The sequence below is a fragment of the Canis lupus genome, chromosome 12, assembly GCF_011100685.1.
Source record: "Canis lupus familiaris isolate Mischka breed German Shepherd chromosome 12, alternate assembly UU_Cfam_GSD_1.0, whole genome shotgun sequence".
NCBI lineage: Eukaryota > Metazoa > Chordata > Mammalia > Carnivora > Canidae > Canis > Canis lupus.
In genome coordinates this window covers 58,470,119-58,482,453 of record NC_049233.1, presented here as the reverse complement: position 1 = coordinate 58,482,453, position 12,335 = coordinate 58,470,119, and the positions used below count along the sequence as shown (strand labels likewise).

Below are 12,335 nucleotides of genomic sequence, written 5' to 3'. Positions count from 1 at the left end.
AGAGAAAGGAGAAAAGAAATTTACTTGCTGGAGGCTGATTGGGAGCTACCACAATCCTCATTACTCACTCAGAGAGCATTGGGCACTGAGGAGTGACCAGCCTATGGGTGCCTGTCACCATCCTCTGCACAGAGCAACAGCTCCCAGAATTCACCATTTTCATTTCTCTATGCACAGAATGTAGAAGTAATGGTAAAAGGACTACACGAGCAACTGGAACAAGCCCCTATTTCATTCTGGTAGGGATTTCTTTGCCATCCTTGGTTTTATCTTCCTGAACCAAGTTCTTCTAACTTAGCCATTCTTAGCTTTTAGCACCTGTCAATTAGCTTAGCTATTATCATCAAAATAAATGTCTGATTCAACATTTATTCTTCCAGTGCAGAGAAATGGTTTGGCCACAAAGTCTGTATCTGAACTGAATAGATTTTATCATATAACATAAAGAGGGCAAATCTTTGCAAAAAGTATAGACATTTTCCCCCTCAAATGAAATTTAAAAAGCACAATGTTCAACTTGTTCTGCAAAGCTAAAAATAAAGGAAGGGGAACATGTAACCAGTGAACTTCTTGGCAGATTAAGTCACACGACATAACGGACAGTATGACTCACATTTCAAACTGTTATCGTGTCCCAATATTAGAAGCACTTTTTAAAACATCTTATTATTTAACTCGGTGAGAAAATCAATTACGTGTTATTCATTCTATATCTTTTCTTCATCTGAAAACAGAAATAAAATGTGACTTACAATGTAACTATGGATACGGATAGAATTATGAGAATTTCAAGATGAGCAGCTCACTTAATCCTATGAATCCATGTCACTACACTTAGATTATAATAACATAATAATGGTAACTGTAACCAGGTATTGTGTTAGGAGCTTTGGATCCACCACATAATTTAGTCCTCCTGGTACTACGAAGAAGTCACTGTTATAATTCCATTTTATTCTGACACTCAACCAGACAACACAACTTCCCCAGAGTGATACAATAGTAAGTGGCAAATCAAAATTCAAACAGCTGGAGCCCAACACCAGAAACCACCCTGTGAGCAACCGCACAGTAACGATCATCCTGTTATAATCGTTCACTTATTCTATTTCCATTTCAAGATTCTTACTTACAGTGACTATTCACCTTAGCTCACATTGTCCTTGGAGAAGTGACTTCTGGCATCTACCACAGGGAAGTTCTAAAAGGATCGGCTCAGTTTGGGGTTGTTGTTGTTTTTCTAAGTTACAGTGAATGAAGAAACTGCGTCAGTGAAACTACCTAATCTATAGAACATCAAAAGAATTTGATCTTAAAGAAACCAAGTCTGTAGTATAGTATTTAGGTCTAAAAGAGGAAGACTGAGTGAAAGAACAGGCAGTTGAACAACGGGTTCATTCTTTCACTCCTTTAAAAGCTTACAAAGCAACCCCCGCCCCCAAAGAAAAGAAAAGAAAAAGCTCAGAAAGAAACTAGTAAACTTTTTTTGTAGTTTTATAATATTGGTAACAGCTAACAGCCTCCGGCTTTAGAACTGATGCTAGTTAGGAAGAGATCCCTAGAACATTGTTTTATTGGTAATGGCAGTATGTCCCTTATTATCGTCACATGAAGAACAAAGGGAGCTACAGAAACCCAATGTCCTCGACTTGCTCATATGGATCATCACAGCCTCAGTCTACCTACGAATTTGTAACATGTGCTCTAATTAATGAGCAGCGTTGCAGTGCGCCTTTTACAGATGGATCACTCATTGTAGATGTTAACTACCACAACGAGTAAAGAGAGAGGGTTGAAAGAGTTCCAAAAAATTTTTCACGGTTCACATAGCAGACAGGCATGTGCGAGGTCAATTTACAACAGAGGGCAGAGGTTGCCATTAGAGCCTTTCCCTTCATTTTATTTAAAAAATTAAGCATGGTGGAATTAGGAAGTCATTTTAATGACCTCATTAAAAGCTTCACTTGGTAGATGGAGGTATACAACGTATTTTAGTTTTTCCGTAACTAAAATAAATAGTAAATAAGACTCCTTAGAAATGTTGTGATGGCACAACAAAAAGTCAAATTTATGAGGCTTTTTGTACCCCAGAATGATCCATTGAATGCTTTTTACTCACCTCCCTATGTATAAAGGTAAGGTTTTGCAGATTTTCCACTGGGAGAAAAATAAATAAAAGGATTCTGATGGGCTTTCAAATTAAGGCAACATTTAAATGCAGATTGTTCATGTTGTTTTCCTTTCATATATATAAAAGCAAATATATATATATATATATATATATATATATATATATATACACATATTTTTTCCCATCACACAGTGACTCCTTTCCTACATTTTCTGTAGAACCTGGAGAATCATCAACCCTTCCACACTTTTCTCAATATTCCTTGGCTTCAAGTGGCTTGTAGTACTTTTCACATTCCCCCAAACCCCTGGGAGGGTTTGACAACAGTTTCACGAACTGAATGTTAAATATCAAATTTGTGAAGATCATGATATTATTTATGGACTATGGATAAAATGTTTCTGAAACATTTTCCTACCTTTAAAATCCGATGAATGCAGTCTAATTTTAAATTATATTTGGTCAAGGGTGCTTTTGTTGCTTGGGATTTTATTTATGGTCTAGGATGTGGCCATAGTTTGAATAAGATTCCTTGCCTGTGAAGAGCTTGGCCTGATGAAAGGGATAAATCACCTCTTATTCATGATGCTGCATACAACATGACATAAGCCACCTTGCTGCTTATTCTGGGCACTTCATTATTCCCATTGTTGTCAGACTCCTTGGTAATCCTATTTTAGAAACCTGAACAAACTGGAAGAGTCACAGAGCACTGACACACTCCTTTCCTGAAAGGTAGTTGGATAAACCACCTCTTCTCTCAGACAAGCATAAGTAACTCGGCTTATTCCTACACTTAACGTGGTGACCATTTTTAACCATTTTTAGACAAGCAAGCCCACTTTCCCTTTGCTGGGTTTTGAGGGTGCATCCTCTCACATGTTTGCACTGACTCATTCATCAACACATTCTCCTTTCTAACAAAATGCCATCATCACCTTCGTCCAGCTTCTTTAGCCATGGCCTGAGTCTTCCGTAAGGAATGATTCTTGGGATGTTCAAAGGGGTGGGGTCTGTCTCACACATCGTCATGAAGAACTCTTCTAACTGGAAGCTATCTTTGAAATCCTCATTCTAAAAGAAATGGATTTTAGAAAATGGCCAACAGTAACTGTCACTACTATGTTTTACCAAAAAGAAGTCTTCTGGCCTACATGATAAAAACAAAGAGAGAAACAACTCCCTTCTCCACCAAAGACACAGGTTAGCGATGGCCATGATCGTGAGAGGCAGTGGGCTAAGGCAGAAAGAGCCCCTGAACAGGACACAGGCTGCCAACTAGACTCGGTGACCTTGTGCAGGCATCGAACCACTCTGGGCCTCAGTTTCCTCTCTTCTAAAAAATGAGGATCTATGCTAAGTGCACCCTAACACTTTGTCCGGCCCTATCTATAATACCATTGCTTTATAAACATGACAGATGGCACAAGCTTTTATATTTGACTGTCTCTTATGCATACGTACCTGTCCTTATTTCACATCTTTATTCCACAACCACTCTTCTCCTGTACTTCTTTTCTGATAACCAAACCATGCAGGTAAATTCAATTAGGGGCAGGCCTTCTCTCTGGGCACCAGCAGAGCAACCAGCTGCTGATCATTAGAGCCCCTCCACATCTAGCTATTTTTACAAAAACCAATTAGATTGCTTACATCAGGATTTTTAACAAAAGGATATTGTCTTTGAATAAGTCCAAAGTGATGTGGACAAAATGATAAGCAGCTTATTAGACACTGAATAAAACACTAAACAAACTACAGTGCTTGTAAGTAAGCCAGCAGTTGGCAGCCACACCTTCCCCCCGCCCCCCCCCCCCCCCATACATCCTTCCCATCTTTTTCATGAGACCCTTGTGAGTCGTATAACAGGCTGGGTCTCCAAGACATTGTCCGTCTGTGATGCTATGAATGCCAAGGACAGAGCAGACCCTAGCTCCACAAATATTTCTCAGTTCCCAAACTGCGTGATTATTGTTGGAGGTATTTGTGGATAATTCTTATAACTTTGTTCTTCTGGGGATGCCTGGGTGGCTTAGCAGTTGAGCATCTGCCTTTGGCTCAGGGTGTGAGCCCGGACTGAGTCCCACATTGGGCTCCCTGCATGAAGCCTGCTTCTCCCTCTGCCTATGTCTCTGCCTCTCTGTGTGTGTGCGTGTCTCATGAATAAATAAATAAAATCTTAAAAAAAAAAAACCTTTGTTCTTCTACCTCTTTCTTCTACCCTGATTATACAGTGCTGGCTTCTGTTTACTCTCCCTGTCTGGACTCAGGTTTTCTGAGACAGCCTCCCTCATGCTCTGACGGCCCTGCAATGGACAGTGGCTGCTTTAGCTCTCTTCCTATCCTTTTCTCCAATATGGGTGGGCAATCATCTAGAAAACGAGAAGCTCAACTAGGTAATCAATAAAACCCAACCAGCCCACTTACGTAGGTAGCCATTTGGGGTTGTCTATAAAGATTCCTCCAACCTCATTTCTTGGACCATACTGAAGAGGAGAGGCTACTCAGCACTCAGATGATGATTTGGTGGAAAAGACAAAGTTTGGGGACATGCCAGCATGGAAAAAAGATGCCTCCTGGAAGCCAAAGAGAGTCCGTCTCTAATTCATTTTCTTCATTTTATAGCATTCCCAGATCTTATCAAAGTCCATGAACTCTTAACCCCTTCCTTACCAGTGCATTTAGATAATAAATATAAACAATGTTTTTGAGCACTTAGTATGTGCCAGACACTATAACTGAGTGCTTTTTGTTCATCCTCACAACCACCCTTTGAAGAAAATGCCATTATTATACCCATTTCACAGATGGGGAAAATGTGGCTCAGACAAGTTAAGTAATTTGCCCAACATCACATACTCGCAAATAGCAGAGCTGGGCTTTGGATTAGGCAACCTGGCCCCATGACCTACTCTTTGCCCTCTCCCACCCCTCCATATGGGTTTCAGATGCACAACAATTTGGTTGGAATTATGTGTGTGTGTTGGTGGTGGGGAAGGAGGGTTGAAGTGACTTAATTCCATTGAATAGCAAGTATTTGCCTGGATGCTCTTTCCCTCTTTCAAAACAACTGCTTGCCAAAAGCATATCTTATTTGTTTAATTTATTGGTGCCTGTGAATCTTAAACTGGCAGATCTGCTCTTCCAAAATTATCCACCCCAATCTGGGTTGGGAAACAAAGATTGTCATCTGGTTTGGGATGGGTACAGCCACTTTAAGAGGGTTCCATATGAATAACAAGAAACATAGACAATAGAGAGAGTAGGAAGGGACTTGATCTTTTTTTATACAAAAGAAAACTGAGGCCCAGGGAAATGAGGGGACCTGTCTGGGTTCAGAAAGTTTGTTAGTGATAGAAGAGAATTAGAATCATCAATTTCTCTTTTAGACTTCTTTCTAGAAATGGATGGTATTTCTTACCCGGTAGAAGTGAAAATATCTAACATAGATGCCATAGCCCTGCTATGGTCAATGGGCTTATATTTTAAGAACACTTGTACATGTTTTCCCTTCTTTCTCCCATCAGTGTCCAAGGGAAAAGACAATGTCCATAAGAAACCAGCAACTATAGTCATTGTACCTCTTCTGTCATCCCAATAATCAGAACGTGGCTCCTTCACCCCCATTTCTGGGCCAAAGGGGCCATGGCTGGAGTGGGGGGATATGATGAAGAAAGCAAAGCCAGATTCAACACCTGTGAGCTGGCAAGTGTTTAATCCCATCTTACTCACGGTGCATTTCCCTTAGAAATTCGCTTAAATCTTACTAGGCCTTTTAAGTTTTTCAACCTTCCTATAGTTGTACCAGGAGAGAGACATTTTGTGTATTTGTTGTTTTTTTTTTTTAATACTTCCTCTGTCACCAAATACTTAGTCTTATTTTTTTTTACCAAATCCTTAGTCTTAGATATATAAATAACCTAAGTCAATTATTAGACCTCCTTCCATGCCAAAGATAGGCATGAATTCCCTTCCAAATTATTTGTCAATGGAAAAGAATTTATTCAATAAATTTAATAATTTACTCATTTTGAGTTTCCCCATAGTGTTCAGCTTGCTTGTAGGTTTCACCTTGCCATGTCACTGGATCTGGCTCTGCTTCTACTTGACCTTTCAACTCAACCTTCAGCCCCCAAATTACTGTAGTGAACATGACTCCATGGCTCATTCCTTGTGAGAGAGAATCTGGCCAGTCAGTGAATTGCTAGGCCTTGGATAACGTGTCCATTCCTAGTCCAAGAGCTAAAGTAACCAGAAGAGCAGCAAGCTTGCCTTTCTATTACATGGTCATCATGAGACTCTAAAAAATGCTAGTAAATTCAGTAAAGTTCAACAGAAAGTATTCAGACATCAAGCTAGAATGAAGAAAAAGACAAGCGTAATATTAGGATATTCTTGATAATAGAGTTCAACCCCTTATGCTAGAATAAGATCAATATATATAAAACCAGATAGTCTATTCAAAATGCAGCATCACTTTATGTAAAGAGAAGTATTATAGGAACTCTCCAACTTTTTACTTCGTGGGATTTTACTGTGTTTAAATACAAAGGGGAAGGACAGAAAGCATTTTCTCAGTTTGAAGTTCAGAGATAGAAAAGGACTACGTGACTTTAGAGGTATAGAGATAGTAGTGCCATTGCTTCCTGAATGCTGGCATTTCCCACCTCCCATCTTGGAAGTTATAGTCTCTTCCTTTGAGTTCCTTAAGCTCTTCGTCCTGTAGTCTTTAAAATTTTCCCCTTTTGCCTAAGTCAATAGGTTTGTGGAAGTTCTTTTTTTCTTTTTAACCAAACTAACCAGCAAGTCTACATGATCATCCATATCCAAAAGCCTTATTTGTTTGTTTAATTATCCTTTCACTAAACTGGTGAAACATGAGAATCTCCATTGGAAAGAGAGTTAAATGCTTCCATAATTTGAAAAGTTTTTATTTGCAATGTTTCTACACCAAATCTATGCCTGTGTGAAAAATCAGATTAATTGGCAATATGGTTAGTTTGAGTTCCGCAGCCAGTCATTTGTTGAACAGGAAATACATGTAATTTCAGGCTCAGGATATCTAGTTATCATCTGGCAAAGCTGAATCTCCACAAACTCAGAAAGCTCATATACAGTGAGTAGAATCCGAGCACATGATATTTCCAAATCAGGATGTATACTATCTTTCAACTTCAGGCATCATAAATTTTAAAAAGCGAATAAAGATACACACACACACGCACACACACACACACACACACACACACCATTTAATAGTAAGCAGCACCACACAGTGGTGAGACAGGGAATAGCCACTAGTTGAGGGAAGCACCAGCATTTGTTTCCTTGGAGACAGAGGACTGGTTCTTTGTTATTTTTCCAGAGCCGTTCATATGTGATCAATGCAGTGCTATTTTCTGTGAGAAAACATTTTTATGATGTTTTCACTTCTTGACCTCTGGACAAAAACAATTGCTGGCTAAATTTCAAGCTCACAGATGAAAATGCTAACAATGAAAAAATAGTTGTCATATTTTACCATGTGTGTTTGTGTTTATTACAAACTGAATGCATTTCAAAAAACAATGATTGAAAAAATGCTATTGCCTGAGGACTTTCCTTTTATGCCTTGGCACAAAGAACATTTTACAGCTAAATTTAATCTACTGAAAATCAAATTTAATAACTGAAAATTTAGCACAAATGTAACCACAGGCATTATAGTGATCACATTAAATAAATGAAAGTAAAATACACCTCTGATATTGTAAATTTGGCTACAGTTTGACTTATAATTTATCCTGTGTGTGAAGTATAAAACAGTGATCTGAAAACCATTCCCACCATCTCAGTCTAAAGATATTGCTTCTTCTGCTCTTTGAAGTATAAAGACCTTAATTTCTAAAATGTATTCTGTTTGTGTCACAATGGGATGTTCATCTTTCTTCAACAATGCTTGATCTCTTAATACCTTCACTGACATCCTCGGTGGACAGCCTTCCTAGGCATTTCTCCATAAGTGAAGAGTTTTCAAGAGAACTTCAGCAGAATCACTGGTGTCTAAAGAGTCATTTTCTCATTATTTAACTTTTTAAGCCTTCTTGCTATAGAAGAAAACATGATTAGCAGCAGAGCAGCAAATAATCTGTAGTTAAGAAGAATGCACGGTAAGGATCAGCAAAGCTCAGATAGCATCTCTGAATGGTTAACAAAGCCTAAAAATAAAGACAACCCTTAGCACAGTTGAGTAACATATGCAGAGTGAGGCCAGCCCCAGCGCTTTCAATACTTTAATATTCTTCATATTCCAGAACACAGAGAATGGAAGGTCCTGTATTGCCCATATTTTCATATTTTCTCTATTTTTTGATGCTCTGGGGCCTCACCTGCCTAGGGGAGACCACCTCTCAGGGACAATTCCTAGAGACTTTAAAGGACTTGCCCAGCAAGCCCCCCTTTCATATGCAAACCAGCCAGCCCCAAGTCCATACTCTCCAATCTCCAACCACCTCCTTTACAGAATTCTCACATACCAAGCCTCAGGACTAGGTATAAAAGAGCTTAGTACAATCCATACACCCCTGAGAGCCTGCTGGAATTATTCAAACTAGCCAATCTTATATCTGCTTACCTTGCCTTGCCCATTCTTTCCCACAGAAACTACAATAAAAGCTTTTACCCACACTTTCCTGTGCCTTCACTCTACCTCCTGACCAATCTGTGCTTCCTTCCCATGTGGACCTGCATAGCATGCCTAGCTTCCAGCTTCTGAAGATCTGTGAGCAGAAAAATTCTCTCCTTCACCATAGTCCTTTCTGTGTCTACATATCTTAGTATAAAACAAATTAAAACAATCCCTGGGTACATTTTAGAGCAGGTTCCTGATAATGCAGTGCTCTCTCATCTCTCCATCATTTTCATTTCCTAATACCACTTTATTCCCCGAATTATGTGAAAGTATGTTTTGTCCAGGACTGTGGGTGGATTTGAAGGCCAAGAGATGTATAAAGAGAAGATGATTATTCTCTTTGTTATTTTGTGTGTGGATCTTATTTATGCTGTTGAGAAACTTTTCCCATAAAACCTAGCCTAACTGGTGATTCTGAAACCACACTTTCTGGGGCTTTATGACCCAAATTTAATTTCTTACTTTGAAATTTGATTATGGCTCTGGTCTCTGTATTAGTTCCAACCATCTTTTATTGCACTGGCTTTTAACTGATTTTAAAGTGCTAAAAACAAATACAAAACTGATTCAATAACCCAGGCATTAATTTGGTGGTAATCAATAGTCGTCACATTTACGTATTTGCCCCACGTGGCTTGATGCCTTTGGCATGTTATGACGTATTATATTTTGACTGAATAATTAACTTCCAGTCTGCCTGATAAATTGTTTCACTCTTCTCATAGCTTGTGCCCAACTGACTGTGCTGCTCAATTTCCTCTATTGGATTCAGAGTGCCCTAAGGCTCGGCCCATTTCATTTATGCAACTAAACACTGTTCTCCTAGGGTTACATTTAATTAAAACAGCAGTATTTAAGAGAAATATTTCACTTCCAAGGACTAAACCATCCTTTGCTAGTGTAATTACTTTACAAAAATCACACTGTGGCAAGATAGGGAAAACACAGTTGCAATTATGGGATCACTCTCTAGAAGCTGTAGAACAAACTCATCAGGAAGCAGCTATCATTTTTTTGCCTTGTTTCTACTTAATAAACGTATATGCCAAATGTATCAACAAAATACCATCCACAGGAGATGCTGAGGTCTACTGATTTTTTGTTTTGCTGACAGAAAGCAGCTTTTGAATCTTGTATCCGAGTCTGCTACTAGGTGTGTGTGAGTGTGTGTATATGTGTTCACATACGTGGGTGAGTGGGTATGTGTGTGCCCGCGTGTGTATGTATGGGAGGGCATTATCATAAATTTAACTCCTCCTCCATACAAGGCACTTTTCTTGATCACTGTGCATTCGTTCTCTCTTTTTTTTTAATTCTTACAATTCTAGTAAATATTGTGATTCTCACAGTTACAGCCCTATATAGTGGTTTTTCAACTTCAAATGTTCTCAATAACGTAAAGATTAGTAAGAATGGACATTTATGTTTTTTACGGGGGTAGAGAACTTAACTGCTGAAATGAAATATGTTTTAGGAACTCTGCCAACTTTATAGGGAAGTTAACATTTCTGTGCCAGGCCCTGAGTTAAGAATTTTATGTATGTTTTCTCATCTAAGCCTTACAACAATCAGTGAAATGGGATTTATTATTCTCTTTTTATTGTTGAGGAAAATCAGGCTCCCTAGAGGTAAAATGATTTTTTTTTTTTTTTTTTACATTTATGTAGCTCTTTCCACTCCCCTGTATTTTTTGTCAAGGGATATCCAGATGGTGAGGTAGACAATATTTTAAGATCTTAACTGAGGTTCCTCTTTGTGCTTTTTCTTGATTTGCCTGTGGCTTTCCTCTCAGTGGAGTGGGCGGATATAGCTTTCCAGATCTCACAGAGAAGTCTTATGCCAGGTCCAACATGGCACCTGAACAGGAAAAGCAATCATCCAGGCCAAGACTTCTCAAACCCACTGTGAAGGATCAGTTACTTTTTTAATAAAAATAAAATAATAAAGATGAATTACTAGGTATATGTTATAGAAAATCCAAAGACATAAAAATACAAGCCCCAAGTTTGTTGTTTTTGTTTTTGTTTTTTATTCATGAGAGACACAGTGAGAAAGAGAGAGGCAGAGACATAGGCTGAGGGAGAAGTAGGCTCCATGCAAAGGAGCCTGATGTGGGACTCGATCTCAGACCCCGGGATCATGCCCTGGGCCAAAGGCAGACACTCAACCGCTGAGCCACCCAGATGTCCCCGCAAGCCCCAAGTTTTAATTATTAAAACCAAATTTCTAACTAAGTGTCTGAATGTTTACTCTCAATTCCTGTACTGATCTCACTAAAACTAGTAACAAGTAATTTAAATAGTTTATGTACTCATATCATGTCCAAATACCACCCCTTTTAAGCCATGGGCCTTAGGGGAGCCACCCAGAGTTCTACTCACCTTAGGTTGGGGTGGGGGGACCAGGCAGGGGTTTCTGGTCCTCAAGAAGGCAGAGAAGTATCTAAGGGGATGACGGACTAAAGAACCCTTGTGACTGGGTCAGGAAGGACACAGAGAATATGGATTATACAACTGAAAGCCAAGGTAGGACTACAAGCATCCATGGAAGACAAAGTGAAGGCAAAAGTCAATCCCCACGGCCTGGTGAGGTGAGTTACACTTCAGTGAAGGCCTTGGAGGGCAGAAGACCACCACAGATAAGACATGGACCCTTCAAATGCACCAGCATTGCCTGAGATAAGCCTCCATAAACCCAGAGTCTTCCAAAGAGAAGGGAAGAATGGGGGGAAAGAATCTTGAATGTTGAGTAGTGAGTTTCCAAAAAGACTGAGTTTAAAACCAGAAGTGACTGAGTTATCTCAATTTGGCAAGATCCAGTTTTCTGCTATTGAAGAGAAAGAGGGTATCATACACTAAAATAAATGCAAGTCCAGATATTTTTTAATTATATTTTTGAAAACAAAAAACTATATATTTTGTGAAACATCTTATCTTCTACATGGAATTATTTATACTTTAATAGAAGACAAATGCTCTGATCTAGAAGAGTGAATTTCTAACAAAAGAATGTCTAGTCACAAGTCACTAGAAAAGCCTTTTTTTTTTAAAGGGGAATTTTAATTTCCTAAGTCACAACACCACAGAGAGTCGCTTACCCATATGCTGAGGCCTTTTGAGACGTCGTCATGCCCCACAGAAATCACTGGCAGATCTGTAATAATCCATAACACTGTAAGGCTTTGCATTTTAGAAATCACATAATAGTCCATGTGTTTATTTGAGAATTTAGAGTGATACACAGCTTAAATATCTGCGTGGTAAATAACCTGTCTCGGTGACAACTGAAATTGCTCTTTCAGTCAGGTGTTTTGCCAGGATGCAGACCATGGCCTCCATATGCCACTAAAACCTTCAATTTCTCATCCCAGTGTCTGTGGCTGTGCCCTCCAAGCAGGGACACTCACCTATCCTGAATGGCAAGGGCTCTCCAAACATGTTAGCCATGGGCTTTTTTTTTTCCTAAATAAAAGTTGTTATTTATTTATTTGAGAGAGAGAGAGAGAGAGAGAGAGAGAGAGAAAATACAAGTAGG

At 39.1% G+C, this 12,335-nt stretch overlaps 1 long non-coding RNA gene across 1 annotated transcript in view; it reads right to left on the bottom strand.

Moving 5' to 3' along the window:
* The window catches only part of LOC102153675, a 67,922-nt gene extending 55,968 nt beyond the window's left edge, over positions 1 to 11,954 (bottom strand). The window contains exon 1 of the long non-coding RNA XR_005368066.1: positions 11,899 to 11,954. This is a non-coding gene — a long non-coding RNA (uncharacterized LOC102153675). The remainder of the gene's footprint in view (positions 1 to 11,898) is intronic.
* Between the last annotated feature and the right edge of the window lie 381 nt (positions 11,955 to 12,335).